The sequence below is a fragment of the Mytilus edulis genome, chromosome 1, assembly GCF_963676685.1.
Source record: "Mytilus edulis chromosome 1, xbMytEdul2.2, whole genome shotgun sequence".
Taxonomy (NCBI): domain Eukaryota; kingdom Metazoa; phylum Mollusca; class Bivalvia; order Mytilida; family Mytilidae; genus Mytilus; species Mytilus edulis.
In genome coordinates, this window is record NC_092344.1 from 83,069,243 (window position 1) to 83,086,899 (window position 17,657).

General features: G+C 31.5%; 1 long non-coding RNA gene across 1 annotated transcript; it reads left to right on the forward strand.

Moving 5' to 3' along the window:
- The first annotated feature begins 14,243 nt into the window (after positions 1–14,243).
- On the forward strand, positions 14,244–15,953 carry LOC139520032 (uncharacterized). The gene is made up of 2 exons (XR_011663799.1): positions 14,244–14,741; positions 15,730–15,953. It is a non-coding gene; the product is annotated as an uncharacterized lncRNA (long non-coding RNA).
- The last annotated feature ends 1,704 nt before the right edge of the window (positions 15,954–17,657 follow it).

The following is a 17,657-nucleotide window of genomic DNA, read 5'->3' on the forward strand; positions in this document are numbered from 1 at the left end:
GGGACTAACTGTGCACCACTTATTGCGGACCTGTTTTTGTATTGTTATGATTTACAATTTATGACAAAAATAAGCAAAGACCCATCGAAACAACATCTGATAAACAAATTTAATAATACTTTTAGATATTTGGATGATATTTTGGCTCTCAATAATAACGACTTCAGTATGTATATTAATGAAATTTATCCTGTTGAACTTACTTTAAATAAAGCTAATACTAACAATGACCACTGCCCTTTTCTCGATCTTGATATCTATATCACTAATGGAAAGCTGAATACTAAAATTTATGATAAAAGGGATGATTTTTCATTTCCTATCGTTAATTATCCGTTTTTAGATGGTGACGTTCCCTTGTCACCATCTTACGGTGTTTATATATCTCAACTTGTACGATTCGCTCTTGTATGTAACAATGTTTTAGATTTTAACGAGAGAAATTTATGTATTACTGAAAAATTATTACACCAGGGTTTTCGATATCACAAACTAGTCAAAACATTTACTAAATTTTATCATCGGTATAAAGACATTATTCGTAAATATAGCTCAACATGCAGACTTTTAATACGTTTAGGTATTTCACATCCAATTTTTTATGGTAATATTCTTTATAAAGCACAAAGGTGTCAGTATTCACCTCAGAAACTTACAAAATCTTTGAATAGACTTATTAAGAAGGGATATAATTACGATACTGTTGTCAAGTCATTAAAGATTGCATATTTTGGCGTTAATATTGAGTCACTGATAAGGTCTTTGCATCGGAACTAAACACATTTATTCTAAAAACAGTTGTTGGCATGACACGGGTTATGTTCTTCTCATATATGTTATGATGGTATGATACTAAACCCCTAACGGGAAGGATTGTGCCTGATGTTCATATGATGAAATCATAATCTTTCAGTCAGTTTAGTTGAAGTCTGGAGCTGGCATGTCAGTTAACTGCTAGTAGTCTGTTGTTATTTATGTATTATTGTCATTTTGTTTATTTTCTTTGGTTACATCTTCTGACATCAGACTCGGATTTCTCTTGAACTGAATTTTAATGTGCGTATTGTTATGCGTTTACTTTACTACATTGGTTAGAGGTATAGGGGGAGGGTTGAGATCTCACAAACATGTTTAACCCCGCCGCATTTTTGCGCCTGTCCCAAGTCAGGAGCCTCTGGCCTTTGTTAGTCTTGTATTATTTTAATTTTAGTTTCTTGTGTACAATTTGGAAATTAGTATGGCGTTCATTATCACTGGACTAGTATATATTTGTTTAGGGGCCAGCTGAAGGACGCCTCCGGGTGCGGGAATTTCTCGCTACATTGAAGACCTGTTGGTGACCCTCTGCTGTTGTTTTTTATTTGGGCGGGTTGTTGTCTCTTTGACACATTCCCCATTTCCATTCTCAATTTTAATAGTATATGTCGACATGCTAATAGCTATCAATAACTTTAACGGTACCAATTTTCATGCACCAAATGCGCATTTCGACAATACATGTCTCTTCAGTGATGCTCGTGGCCAAAATATTTTAAATCCAAAGCTTATATAGAAGGTAAAGAGCTATAGTCCAAAAATGTCCAAAAAGTATAGCCAAATTCGAGAAAGGAATCAGAGCTTTACATGAGGGAGATACATTCCTTAATTTATAATAATTTCTAACATTTTGTAACATCGAGTTTTAATAACACAAAAAATCCGTATTTTCATGCCAGTACCGAAGTACTGGCTACTGGGCTTGTGATACCCTCGGGGACTAACAGTCAACCAGTAGAGGCATCGACCCAGAGGTAGTAATAACTTTAACGGTACCAATTTTCCTGCACCAAATGCGCATTTCGACAATACATGTCTCATCAGTGATGCTCGTGGCCAACATATTTGAAATCCAAAGCTTATATAAAAGATGAAGATCTATAATCCAAAAGGTCCAAAAAGTATAGCCTAATCCGTGAATGGAATCAGAGCTTTGCATGAGGGAGATACATTCCTTAATATATAATAATTTCTAACATTTTGTAACAGCAAATTTTAATTACACAAAAAAAATCCGTAATTTCATGTCAAATGTTCCAGGCGTATTATTTGATACGACATACTCATCAGCAACGCACAAATCAAAATAGGAAGAAGCAGAACAAGTACAAAGCTGAAGAGCATGAATGATCCAAAGTTCCAAAACTAGTTGTGCCAAGTACGGCTTAGGTTATTTATACCTGTGATAAGAACACTCTCAGTATTTAGAAACCCCCTATTTAGAATAATTCATACTTTTGCAAACAGTAAATCTACAAAAATGACCATATAATTGATATTTATGTTAACAACAAAGTGCTGATAAACCACTAAATAAAAACGAACACGTGTAAGAACCTAGGACAGCACATAAAAACAGCACAACAGAAACACGCATAGTCTGCCACACGACTAGATCGACTCCACAAAAGTGAAGTCCCAGGTAAATTTCTAAAACATTTGATATAGTATCAGGTTTGTTATTGTGGTATTAGATGTTTACATAACAATTACAATACTATTAATGTAGAATTGTGTTGTTTTGGATAATTAAATGTATTATCTAACTTTGTCGGTATTTCTTCTTAATCAAAATGCAAACATATATCATGAGATAATGCATGCGTTATGCTCATTTATCTAGTGAAACCATCGCTTTCTGGTTTGTCATTCGTTTTAGAATATAGTAAAGTGCTCTCGAACAATGATATTGTAGGAGTTGGTGTCTCTTAATTGTGAAGAATGAATGTAAATCATGTTCTTAGTAATGGATTATCATATTATTTGGATCTATTTACAGTTCAAAACAAAGAGTTACTATAAATGAGTTGCAACTGCCCCGAAGCACATTTATCAGATTGAAAGGATTTATTTCAGTGATTGAACCTGACTAAAAGTTGTATTGTAAAACAAACAAAAAAAAATCTAAATAAGTTGAAGTTTACTGGTGTAGTAAAATTTGTACCTCGAATGTCATTATGAATTTATTATATTCAATTTACTAAAATAAATAGACAATACCAAAGCAATGCCGGAAAAACAAAAACGTTTTAACATACAAAATCACATAAATCTTTAGCTTTCCAACAATCTGATTACTGAATGGTTGGGAAGAAGAGTTAATTTCCAATATTCCGATAAAAAAAAACAGGCCTTGAATTTGAATATATTCAAAATTTTTAAAGACAAACTATTGGAACATGAAATAGTATTTGACTTAAAACGCCGGACTGTGAAATAAAATTAGTTGTAACTCAAATGTTTTTTTTAAATTTAAACTGTAAATAGAAAAAGGATAATTCCTCACTAAAATATAACATGATTTACATTCATACTCACAATCAGAAAACAACTACTATTCCTACTTTTTTTCTTTTTACTCTTGTGTACACCTAATGTCTATAACGCATTTTTTTAATATTTCCCAAATTATAAAAACAGTCCTTACATCACTAAAACTAACTGATAAATGAAATGAAAAAAAAAATGAAGTCATGCATCAATAACATTTAATTTACATTGACCATGCTGACAATGAAATTCCTGAATAAAACGGTTCATTCCCTGTATTCCCACTTTTTATAAATCTGGTAAGAAAAGGTAAAATTTCATGTGGGAATAGAAGGAAAACTTGTGCAAACAAAGGATTATACTGTACAAACATTTTTTAATCAACTGTTAATTGACCAGTGTTTTTTTTTTATTAGAACAGGTAATAAGTTATTTTTGCATCTGTATGAATTCTGTTTTTTTTTAAACAAAATAAATAATGAAGTAAAGTTAACAGTTTTCACCCATTATTTTATATCTTTGATTATTGGTCCAAGTAATTATGTTTTAAAGTATACTTTTATTCCACATCTTAAGCCAACAGGAATCACCAAAAGCATTAAATTATCGTTAATTTAAAGTTACTTTGGAGTTTGAGAAATATTTATTTTGGATGAATGGCAGATATCCTTATTTCTTAAATTTGGAACTTTGAACATGAAAACTCCAATAGAAACTGGAAGATGGCAAAACATAGAAAGAGAAAACAGAAAATGTGTATTGTGTTAATATTCAGATGCCATTGGTGATGAATACCATTACATTTTTAATTGTTCAGCTTTCGATAATTGTAGAAAACAATGTATTGCATTTTACAATAGAAATAGAACAAACACATTGAAGTTTTATGTCTTAATGAATTCCCCAAAATGTACAGAACTGAACGAACTTTGTAACTTATAAAGGAGATCAATAACAAATTGAACTTTTCTGGGTGAACAATTGTGAATGCCTCTATCTACTTTCGTACATTATATATTTATGTAATTGTATTGAAATATGTAAAATTATCTCTATACCTTTCTGTTATTTGGTTTGTTAGAATAAAGATTTATATATATATATAAGATTATACTTGGTTATAATATTATTTATATCATGATTTATTAGTAAAGCAGACAATTTTTTAAAGTTACAAATTCAAAAATTTAAAAATAAATCTGACTCCAATCTATTTATCATAATTTTTCTCTATTTTTAAGTATTTATTTGATGAAAAAAGAAACATATTACAAATAAACAAGGTATTATACCTAAACAGTGTACCAAATATGTTATGCTTTAAAAAAAAATACAGGTAAATCTTAGGTGAAATTCTAATTAACCCTGATTGTTATAAAAACAAATTATTTATCAAAACATCTATTGTTATTTGCAAGTGGGAATAGAAGGAATAGTATTTTTAAAAAGTGGGAATAGGAGGAAGACACCAATAAAACCAATCAAATGATCATTCGTGCCTTGAGCACTTTACAATATACTAAGTTTGTAAGAGAATGATAATCCCTTTCTTCATGACAAGTTTGTAAGAGAATGATAATCCCTTTTTTCATGATAAGTACTCGCTAACGCTCGTACTTAATCATGAAGAAAGGGATTATCATTCTCTTACATATACATATATTTTTGTTTTGTTTTTTGATACTTGTCCCTTATCGATTTTACCTTTCTAATAATGCTAACTTTTGTTGATTCGATAAACGCAATTCGTTTATTTACTAATAAATTGAAACATATTTTTTTCTTAAGACAAACTCATTGATTAAATAAACTTACAATTTTTCATACTTTTATTTTGAGTAATTTTAATTTTTGCCCTTTGGCTTGGCATTTTTGTACAGAGAAAAATTCTAAAAAATTTGAAAAAATACAAGAGAGAGCATTACGATTTGTATACGACGACTATTTATCATCCTCTGAAACTCTTCTTGAGAACGCAAAGGTTCCAACCCTACAAGTAAGACGCATCAGGACAATGGCACTTGAGACTTATAAAATTTTAAATAATTTGGCTCCTGTATGTTTACAAAATTTAATAAAAATTAAACACACTAAATATTCTTTTAGATACAGCAATATTTTGGATGTACCACAGGTAAGAACTACCTCATATGGAAAAAAAAATCTTTTAGTTTTGCTGCTGCTACTTTATGGAATAGCTTACCTGACCACCTCAGGACTGTTAACAGCTTCTCACATTTTAAGAGTCTTGTACAGTCCTGGAGTGGAACAGAATGTTTTTGCTCTGCCTGTAGATAACTTTGTGTTACAATATTTATGCTTTTTATGTTGCATTAACAGCCTGCGTTGCAACTGAAATTTTGTTTTTTACCTTTTAAAATTTGAAAGATTTGAATTTTTTTACTTTATAATTCATAAATTATTTAAAAAATTAATTTTTAAACAGAAAATTTTAAAAAAATTTAGTGCTTCATATATATGTTCTGGTATTTTGCAAGATACATGTATTATCTATTTGCTTAGAGTTAATTTTTGGTGCTGCTTCTTATTATTTATTGCATGCTGCATGCCTTGTTTTATTTGTTATTGCATATGTTTTTATATTCGGTGAAAAGCTCATTAGAGCTTATGTTTGTATTGTTTGTCAATATGCCGAATCCAAATAAAGTTTTACTTACTTACTTACTTACTTAAACTCATGATTAAGACTTTTAAAGAATAATACTATTAATGAAATCAGAAATTGAAATAGACAGAACTTACCAAACATCACACAAATCAAAAGACACAATGTCCAAGGACTAGTTGCAGACAGCTAGTCTGTAACATAAAATTTAATGACGTCAACAACCTTAACGGCTTAATCGTATTTATAAGTGATTTATTTATATTACACTTAAAGTCATTGGAAATATATCAACATGTAGTTATTAAGAACCTTTTTTAAATTCAGTTAATTTTCAAAAACAAGCTTGTTTTATGTTGTGCCCGTCTTAAATCAGGCGCCCATAAATAAGTGGTTCTTTTTGTTGCTCTCTGTGTTGGACTTGTTTTCGTTTATTGTTTTGACATAAATCAAGTCTGTTTTCTATGATGTTCGTTAGATGTTTTGTTTCAATACCATCTAATTTGTGTTTTTGATTAATCAGATAAATTTAACGAAACAAAACTTTACTAGTCTTAAATTTGTATCTGATACATAATGACGATGCATATGTTCGCTAGGACTATTTTTTGTTCGAAAAAAGTAATAGAGATGTTAGGTGATCAATCATATTTATATTGGAATCATGTATAAATCTAGAGAAAATCTGAATATCGAATGATTGTTTTCCTCTAGTTTCATTGCCCTCTTGTTTGATTTTATTGTCAAACAATGTGTGACTATTTATGTTAGATCAATTTCAATCGCATTCTGAATTGTAAAGAGGGTTTATGTGCTTATTGAGGGGTTTTATATATTTGAAACAATTAAAATAGAAGTTTGAAAGTGGCTCAGAAGATCATTATTACGTCACAGTTTTTGTACGCCCAGTTTTCTTCTCATAATCTGTTTAGCAGGATTAGCTATGTGATAAATTTTGCAATCTAAGGAAGCTCTTGATTTATTGTTAAACATCAGTTGCATATACCTAAACCGTCTCTTTACAATACCAACAATACTTAACATGGCTTTTTCGATGATTTAACTTTAGGAATAATGTACTTGGATATCAAATAAGCGCTCAAATCTTAAGTTTGACCATGGTAAGTTTACCTTTTTTTCAATTAATGATTTTAGAAAATCACATTTAATCATTGTAGATAAGTAAAACAATAGAGCTTGACCAAATGAAGCTTCTATTTCGGTTGCACTTTCTATCTATATTACTGATTTATCATAGAATTTCATAATAACGACATTCAACAAAGAATGCGTGTATACAATGGAATTATTATAATTGAAATAGCAAGGCGAAATGGTCATATTTGTGTTGATAGTCCAAGTGTTGTCTTGACACCATTGGCGAGTATGGTCTTGAGGAAATGTGAAAATCCGTCGGAAGGGGACGATAAATGGCTGACCCGTGTTAAGAGAGTGCCATATCTCTTGCACGTAAAAGACACCCTTGTAGATTTCGAAAAGAGCAGGCTAATGCCTCTACATGGCAGCACTCGCACCCGCAAAGTGGAAAGGGATCAATATAAGTTGTAAAACTTGTTTCCCAATCCACTATAAATAAATATGTTTAAACTAACTAAGTGTTGAGATTTACACTCGTTTTAATGATCAGGGCATTACAATTTGAATTTTTTTTCTTCAGAATTTTGAAAAAGGGAATTAACCAACAAAATGGCAAAAAACATTGATATCTATTAAAAAAATCATTCCTAAAAGACACCCACGGATTTACAATGAATAATTTCCGCCGTCTTAATTTTGTATCACGTGTATGTCTTATTTTTTCGATCATATCTCTCATTGATATATTTAATACGTTTCCCTCAGTTTTAGTTTGTTACCCCGATTTTGTTTTTTGTCCATGGATTTATGAGTTTGAACAGCGGTATACTACTGTTGCCTTTATTGATACTAGACGCTGAATGTGCCTTTAAGCATCTCGCAGAACCATTAACTATATATATTTTAAGACTAGAAAAAAATTTGGGGAACCTTTGCTGAAAGTTATATGAAACGAGCTTCTGGTAATTATGATGTTAAGAAAAGTATTGAACCATGGCATGCATAAATAACTAAGTCCTATGTGCACGTATTTTTTTTCATTGATAACAAATCCATTATAAATAATAAAACAATATATTCGATGCCAAAAAATATGTTATTATGTGATTATTGACGAAAACTTTGGCTGCTTATTGACATTCGTGTTTAAGTTTCGATGTATACCTGATGTTACCTTTAGATAAGCAGTCGTCACAGAGTCAGGAGCACGTGGAAAACATTTGAAATATACCTAATGATAAAGATTATAAAACAATGTTGACTGATGTATATTTGACATTTTTACCGATTATGTCTGTTTGCTTTGGTCACGAATCGTTGTCCATATCATGGAATTTGATGCGTCTGTCATACAAGTGGGAGGTTGAGCTAGCTACAAAACCAGGCTCAATCCACCCTTTTCTACATTAAAAAAAATGCATGTACCAGGTAAGGAATATGACAGTTGTTATCCATTCGTTTGATGTGTTTGAGTTTTTGATTTTGCCATTTGATAAGGGACTTTCCGTTTTTAATTTTCCTCGGAGGTCAGTATTTTTGTGGTTTTACTTTTTAGTTATTTCATAATCAATACTTCTATCTTCCTGACACGTTTGTTAACGTTTCTTTCATCACGGTTTTACCCATGCACTTGCGTTGTGTGATGTCTTACGAAAGATGTATCTGCGTACGGAAAAGTGTTTGACCAATTAAAATATGAAGAGAACGGATTTCTGAACCTTTCAATTAAATATAGTATTCACGTTGAAAAGAATGTCTAAAAAAAGATTTTTTATAGTAAAACTATTCAAAACATATCAAACGTTTTGTTTAATTTGAAGCATCACATGACTTTAGAAGGGTACATGTATGTACCATTCACATTATAAGAAGTCATACTGACAAATACTGAACAACAACATGATCAAGTAATGCAATGCAATGGGTTTCTTATTTATGTATATTTATTTTAGAATAATAACGTCTTGTTGGAGCTAGTGTTCGTACTATTGAACGTTATTGTGAGTATTGAAACAGCGTGCAGTGGTATTTCAAACAGACCTGATATAACAACCTATTACAGCAGCGATCCTTACCCAAAGTATGTCAGTATAATTTCTTATTAAGAAAATTAGATTAGTTTAATCTTTTACTCTTTTAGGATGTACATAGGTGATCTTGGGTAAAAATAAATAAATCAAGAATTTGAAATTGATACTCTAATATGAAAGAGTATTAGTTAAGATTCAAAATAAGTTAAAAAAAATATAGACAGGTCGATCATGGAGCTCCTTTTCCAGATATTTGATTTATAAAATATGACGGGAAAAGGCTGACTCGGACTTTTACCTTATATTTGCATTGGTAATATTCGGGTTTCAAATCAAAAGATAAAACATCAAGAATCTGCTCAAATTTTGTCAAATGAACTTTTATGAGTTATCAAATCTTATGTTTAAAGATAAATAGGTATTATGGGGCAAAATATCTTACCTTGTATCGCATAGAAAAACACAAAGGATTCTGAATATCTGACACCAAACCTCACCTAAGTACATCCTTAATGTCAACAGAAAATTTCAAATAATCGTAAAGTGACTGAACATTATTTGTAAATAATGCACGTAAATATATCGGACAATTCTTTTTGTCAAACAAATTTAGAAAGTGATACCACTGTCCATTACACAGGCAAAATTTGCTCATATGAATTTCACATCAATCTCACGTGAAATTCACATGAAAAATTTCACGCGAGATTCACCTCAATCGAGCTTATACATGAAACTCACGTGAAAATTTTCATGTTAATTTCACGTGAATTGAGATTCACATGAATCTGATGTGAAATTTTTCACATGAATTTCACGTGAAATTTACAACAAAAAAATTTGATATTTTTCATGATTTTAATTAAATTTGAAAATTTAGATGTTATTTGAATTACTCTATTTTAAAAATTCATGTGAATTTCACATGAAAAAATTTTACGTGATTTTCATGTGAAATTCACATGAGTTTCACATGAGAATCACATGAAACTCACAAAAATTGTTTTCACGTGAGTTTCACGTATAAGCTCGTTTGAGGTGAAATTGATGTGAATTTCACGTGAGATTCACATGAATTTAAATTCACGTGAAATTGATGTGAGTGAAATTTGCCTGTGTACAAAACACATGTCAACAGTGAATACAATTATGGTTAACAATTGAGTTTCATAATACAAATATGCATTAAGATCTATTCAAGGAAGTTTTCACCTGATTTACGTCATAGCGTCCTAATATATCAACGATGCTATTTTATTCGATCTTGCCATCAAGTATTCTGCATATGAAATAAAGAAACAAAGCCAAAAATCATGATAGTAATTATAACAACTTGAAACGGACTTTTCTTTATCATTTTCATTATTCATAAACTTAACATTTCTTGTAGAAGAGAAATAATAATGCAGCTCAGACGCAATTGGGGGATTAGAAAACAGATAAGAATAGCTAAAAGAAATCTACCAAAGATCACTGGTTTAAGAAGACACAAAAGAAACACGTAATTTCTTTTTTTAATTTGTATAATATTTCTTTTTCTTGAAAAATGAAAACGAAACTGTAATCAGTAAAATATATTGAAATATAGAATGATTCTTGAAAGAAAACCACACCATACAAATTATTAAGGTACAAAAACAGATATTGCTCATTCATGGGTATTTTTGTTCAACTTCTCATGTTTGTATACATATTTAGCTGTTTGACGTTTGAAGTTGATTGTTCGTGGTGAAGATAACGTTATCAAACTTATAATGCGCTTCGAAATCATTTAGAGTATGTTCATGTTTTTAATGTTTTCGTCAATGTTACATGAACAATTGCGACCCTCACACTATTATGCCCAAGACTTTGTATTGGAACGAAATCTGTCGTCTTATCTAGCATGTCTTGTACCATTAAAAAACTGGAAAGTTTTATCATTAAATAAAGTATCCATATACATGTATGTAAATTTATTCTAATTTTCAATATTTTCACGTGATATACGTTGTCACCTGCATTTTATCTTCAATTTTTATATTCTTTTAGAGAAGTCAATCAGATCTTTGATGAAAACATAGAGTTGACAGCAAACAGATTTCTCCTGCGTTTTATGGGGTAAAATTATTATTTATTAATTTGTTTTAATAATAAGATGTACAAATGTGAGATGTCTGTCTGATTAAAACTCGTTCAAATTATAGAAACAGATATATAAAAAAACCGGTAGAGAACTGAATGTTTAAGAACAAGTAACATTTAACTTGCCGACTATACAGGGGACACGAGTAATCTAAATCTTGGAGGACAATCAATGAGTACAAATCAAAAGGAACGAGAGTACAGATCAACAACAACAACAACAATCAAAATCAAAATCATAACTTAAGACGAGTTGCACTGTATTGACTAGATGGCAATTTCGGTGGAGGTGGAGGAAAAAACTCATTAAAGAATGGGGTTGGCTTTATTATATGGTACAACAGGCTCACATTTCGTCTAAGACTCATCAAAAATATTCTGCATTTTTTTGGTTGTTTCTTTGACACATTCTCCATTGTCATTTTCAATTTTATTAGAGAACTTAATCAATTTAAAGTTGAATAGAACTTCAATCCAAAATTCCTATAAAAGTAAATACAGATGATTAATGATATATCATGTCATCTCAGAATAGTTGAATACTGGTTTCCGTCTTAAATGAAAGTGGCCGCATTTGTGTTCATTCTTAATTTTGAAATGTTAGTTGTTTTTTATGATAATACATAACATATGTAAAGGTTGATGATGAACACGGATGCGGCCACTTTCATTTTTGACAAAACCATCTGAAAAGTTAATTTTTTTGGCATATTTGATAGATTTTTTATATTTAAGCTTGAATCGGGGCGTTTTTAATGACAAAATCATTTAAAAAAAAAATCACAAAACTAAATAAATCAACTGAAATAAACACTTAAACAAAGTGTTCAAAATCTTTCGTCAGATGAACCTGAAATTTGAGGCCAAAATCGGCCCTTACCGGACCTACTCCTTTGTTAAGACCGAAATTAGCAATCGTTCATAGTACGTGATGTTCTTCGCAAAATATGTGTGCTAGTAATTGTGTTAATCCTGAGAAAGATTGAGTAATTCCTGATGGCGTAAATCTGTTCCAATAGATGTGGAATTGGTATTGTGTTGGTTTTTTTTTAGACGGGACGTATTTTTTATATACCTTTGTTCGACCTGTCGTTTGTTCTTCCTACCATCTTTGATCGCGCAGTACGACACATCTAAATTTCATATTTTTACTTATATCTGATTTAAACCGTTCTTAATATTTCATTTTATTTTTGCATCAATCTGTAAACTACAACTGTAATTAAATTTTGGTCTTTTAAACTTGAGATGCTCGCTACTTAAATTTAATTATGACAGCTCAGATGTCATTTCGGGATAATAATCGTGTAATGTAGTTTTATCTTATGAATGCTAAATGGGTTTTTTGTTTGTTTTCTACATAAACAATAATAATACATACCGTCATATGATAGTAAGAAAATTGGGGTGTAATAGCAGTCACGCTATATTGCATGTACTAGATATGCCAATTTAAAGATTACTCATTGCAATTTAGTAATAATTTTTACATTTTTGAAATGAGAAAAAGAAAGAAGTTGTATTTGAAGCTTATTCTTTGTCATATTCATTCATCGTCTTGTCGCAAATAATTTCAATATCAATTTCATTTTTATGCCCCAGCAACTGAAAGTTTATATTTGTTACCCCTGTCCGTCCGTCCTTCTCATTATGGGTATATAGTTATTCCGCAAAACTCCTCCTACAGTTTGAATGCTAGGTTGTTTTCACTTTGCTGGCTGTTGGTACATATATTGAAGATGTGTTCAGAGTTTTGATTTTATTAATAATTGCTCTTTTGGGAGAAAGTTGAACTTTTTTGTAGCTTTCATTTGTACCAGGTGTAGTCCGACAGTGAACGATAAACCTATGTGCTCCCATGATCAACTTTGTGTATTTCAAAATAAGACTTTGCATCTGCGGGGGCATCATTTGTGTCTCCCAGACACAATAATATCTCAAGGAAAGTCTCACATTGACTTTTCTTATAATACAGTTACTTCAGAGTGAAGTAAGGGGGGGGGGGTCACTTTGTCTAGTTATGAAATCTTTTCTCTTAAAACGTGATTAAGGTAGATAGAATGTCTTCCTCCATCTTGGATTTTGAAATACCAGAAATATCTTTAATAGAATGTGCAAATTTTGAGAGTTGTAGCTAATTCATGTGTAAGAATTTTCATTTAAATATAGAAAATGACATTTTTTATAATAGTTATGTTGCATTTTACAAAAAAAACAGAAAACTTTTGTTTGATTCAATTTTTTCCAACATTGTCACATAAGGGGAAGCTATCTTCTCATATTTTATCTCAATACTCTATGGTGTTGTTTTTCGTTTTATGGCAGAAAATTGTATTTTCCATGCATAATCTATACAAAATCGGTCAATTTTGAGCAACATGCAGCGTGAAAATAAGCCCCATGACCCATTCTTTTTATTATTTTTTTTAATTTGAAAAGCATAATATAAACTACATTTTGGCAAATTATTAAAAAATTCTATGGATCATAATTTAGATACCCCATCTATTTTAATACACGTTTTATATATTTTCTCAATTAATTAGCATGCATATTATTGCTTTTGATTTATTGGCTGATTTCAGTTTTGGTTTCTCTGGAAGCCCATTAGAAGAGGATATGGGACCACCAATGGAAATAAGTCAAGCAGATTTTGAGACATTGAAAAGAACGCATGGTAAGGACAAGGAAGGGAGAGTCATAGAAATATCTGAAAACGAGTTTAATGAGCTAAAAGAAAAGGCTGGTGGGAAAAAAGCGGCTACACAAACACATTTTCGTAATGTACCAGATTCTCAGTTTCCAGGTGTCATAAGCATACCTGCAAATCACCGAACTAATTCTCGGAATGTACCAGATACTCAGTTTCCAGGTGTCATTAGTATACCTGCTAATCACCAATCCAATTCTCGCAATGCACCTGATACCCAATTTCAGGGTGTTATAAGTATACCTGCAAATCACCAAGCTAAAACTCGAAACGTTCCAGATACTCAGTTTCCGGGTGTTATTAGTATACCTGCAAATCACAAATCCAATTCTCGGAATGCACCTGATACTCAATTTCCAGGTGTAATAAGTATACCTTCAAATCACCAATTCAGTTCTAGGAATGTACCAAATACTCAGTTTCCAGGTGTTAAAAGCATACCTTCAGATCACCAAACTAATTCACGGAATGTACCAAATTCTCAATTTCCAGGTGTAATTAGTATGCCTTCAAATCACCAATTTACTTCTCCGAATGAACCTGATACTCGGTTTTCAAATGCAATTAGTGTACCCGCAAATCCTCGAACAGATTGGGAAAATGTACCCGTTAACAAATTTACGGGTGTACAGCATATTCCAATGAACAGCAAGGTGCAGAAATCCACAGATCATCAAAATAACTGGCAGTTCTCACCGACTGTAAGTTCAAATAATATTACTAATGAGAATGCATGCACTGCAACTAGACGCTTTTTCACATTCAAAGATAAAGTTGCTTATAAAGGAACTGAGTGTTGGGTTCATAATGGCTTCAAAAACAAGAAATTGTCATTCAAACTATGCTCGTAAGTATACTTGTATTATTCAGAATGTCAATCTGTGCAAAATTTACAAAACTGTCTTCTTTTTTGTCCATGTGTTGGATAATGATAAATATATTGTTTCTGGAATGGTGTCATGACAGCTGACTTCATTTTAACTTCAATATATTTATCATAACGGTTTCAATATTTGATCTTTTGATCTTTTTTATCTATAAGTATATAACTCATTAATTCCGTTCTGCACGTCAGGGGCAGTCGGTATATAAAGAAAATGTAGGGCGCGCTTGATCAATGCTGCGTTCATTACAAGAAAGTTAGAACACTATTTCCAGTATACGCGTAAATGATTTGTCTGTTATTAGAATTCCGAAACTCGAATTAAAACTACATGTTTGTATTAAACATAAGAATTGTACAATTTAGAATAATATTTTGTAAAAACACTCGAAATACCATTTTGAGGACAATTGTTTTTTCTTTCTTTCATAAACAATGTCAAAGAATCACGACAAGTGAATATTGGGGATTCGTTATTATTCGAGTGATACATTTTTTTTTGCGTTGAATGCTATTTAGTGATAGAGATGTGTGCTCTCATGGAGATGTGGTATGCTCGCCAATGAGACATGTATCCATTCGTCTGAGAATCGATATGACTAGAATGGAAACATCTCTTGAGCAGCGTATATGACCGTCAAGAATTAACAAAACCCATACCGTTTAAGCAGTTATAAAAGGCCCCCAAATGACAAAATTTAAGACAATTAAGACGGCCTGATTATGCTCAAACTTGTTTTTCAGTATTTTTAACCTCGAGCATCACGGAAATGACATTAATTGTCGAAATGCGCATCAGATACAGTTAAATTGGAAAAGCTTCAAGCGTATCGCGTTGTTTAAACTTTTCTTTTTGTTTCCATGAATTGAAATTGAAGTCTACATCGATAATGTTATTCCTTATTTGTATTTCCAACTCAGTAAGTAAAAACTATCTTGTTATCTTTTTAAGGGGGTCGTGTTTCAGTAGCCAGTCATACAAATGTCTACCTGCAGCACCGAGGACGTATGATATTTGGTTTTACTGTACAGGATTATGGAAGAAATGGCAAAAATATGAACTTATACTTCCACAGCAGTGTAGTTGTATCCAAAACAATTGTAAATGATTTGAAGTATACTTTAACATTGTTTTTGTTTACATTGTTCATGTTCTTAAAAACATTTAAACCTTTATTATATATGTATTCAATTCTAATTTCTTGTGTATAATATTGGGGACATGTGTCGAGCGTTTAATCCATTTTACCACGACTTAGATTGAGGATTACCATCTACGTCGTCTGTCTGCTAAGTACCGAATGTGACGTATACCCGAATATGACTGTGTTTCCATAGTAAATTCTCATAGCTATACTACGTGTGTCGGTATTTATACATCCAACATTCATGTATTTAATTATGATGGTTTCTTTTGTAGTCTGGTTAGATATTGTGTTATGGCTTGTGGTTTGTGGTTTGAATTCTGTATTTCGGTACATTCAACATATGTTTTATTTGTAAGTATAGTCGAGTTAATTTCCATTTTCAATGGGGGGGGGGGGGGGGGGGTCAAATTATAAGCCTGATACCTTTGATAACTATTCACACCACTCGGTCGATGCCACTGCTGGTGGACGTTTCGTCCCCGAGGGTATCACCAGCCCATAATTCAGCACTTCCGTGTTGACATGAATATTAATTATATGTCATTTTCATAAATTAACTGTTTGCAAAAGTTAAATTATTCAAAGTACTAAGGATTTTCTTATCCAAGGCATAGATTACCTCAGCTGTATTTTGCACAAATTTTTAGAATTATGGGTCATCAATGCTCTTCAACTTTGTGTTGATTTGGCTTTGAAACTATTTTTGATCTGATCGTCACTGATAGATCTTTTGAAGACGTAACGCGCGTCTGGCGTATCAAATAATAAGTCTGGTACCTATTCCCTGAATAAAGTATTATGGTATTCCAGATAATTATGCCGTCGTCACATCATTAATTTAAAATAGCCTTCCAAGAAACTAAATGTAAAAATTTGGATCGTGTTCCATATAATTGTATGAATTTCAAGATTAAATTTACGTCACTAAAACACATCACCGTTTGTGGTGTCCAAGGATGTTGTTAATTGGAGATGACAGTTCCTGTTGTGTGGTTCACATGTTGTAATATTGTATCATATTAATCTTCTGTGCATTTCTCTGTGTTGAGTGTTTAAGCATATGTTTGTACTGTATTCCTGTGACGTTGTGTTGTCATTTAGCGACATTTTTAACATCGTCATAGAAGCTAGCCAAAAAACAAGGTTCATTCCATCATTTTGTCTTAAAAAAACCCGATACCAAGTCAGGAATATGGCAGTTGTTATCAAATAGTCCGTTTTTGGAAAGATTGGAACTTGTTCTAAATCTTTCCTTAGGCACCGGCCTCCCTAACAACACGACAGGTTAGCTACTAAATTTATGTATTCACACTGAAATATAGTTCCCTTTAGTTCTCATGCATGTGCACATAATACACATATAAACTGTGAAAAAATGGGTATATTTTTGGAGCAGTTCATTCAATAATGTATCTCATTAAGATATGTTGATGTGCAGGCTTTTTTAATCAGTTTGATTAAGTAAGTGAGTATTGATACAATACTAGTATGATTGACAACTGTCATTATAACAGAACAATCAGATACCAGGTGGACCTTTAATACAATACTCCACCTCCTAAACTGCCAATCAAATTGACCACATTACCTATCAACCTCTGTCTTACATAATTATACAAGACCATTCAATATACATCTAATTCTTAATTAACAAGTATTTGACCTCATAATTGAATACACAAATGTGTATATTAGATGTTTGATATATAAGGAGAATTTATCCATTGCCTGT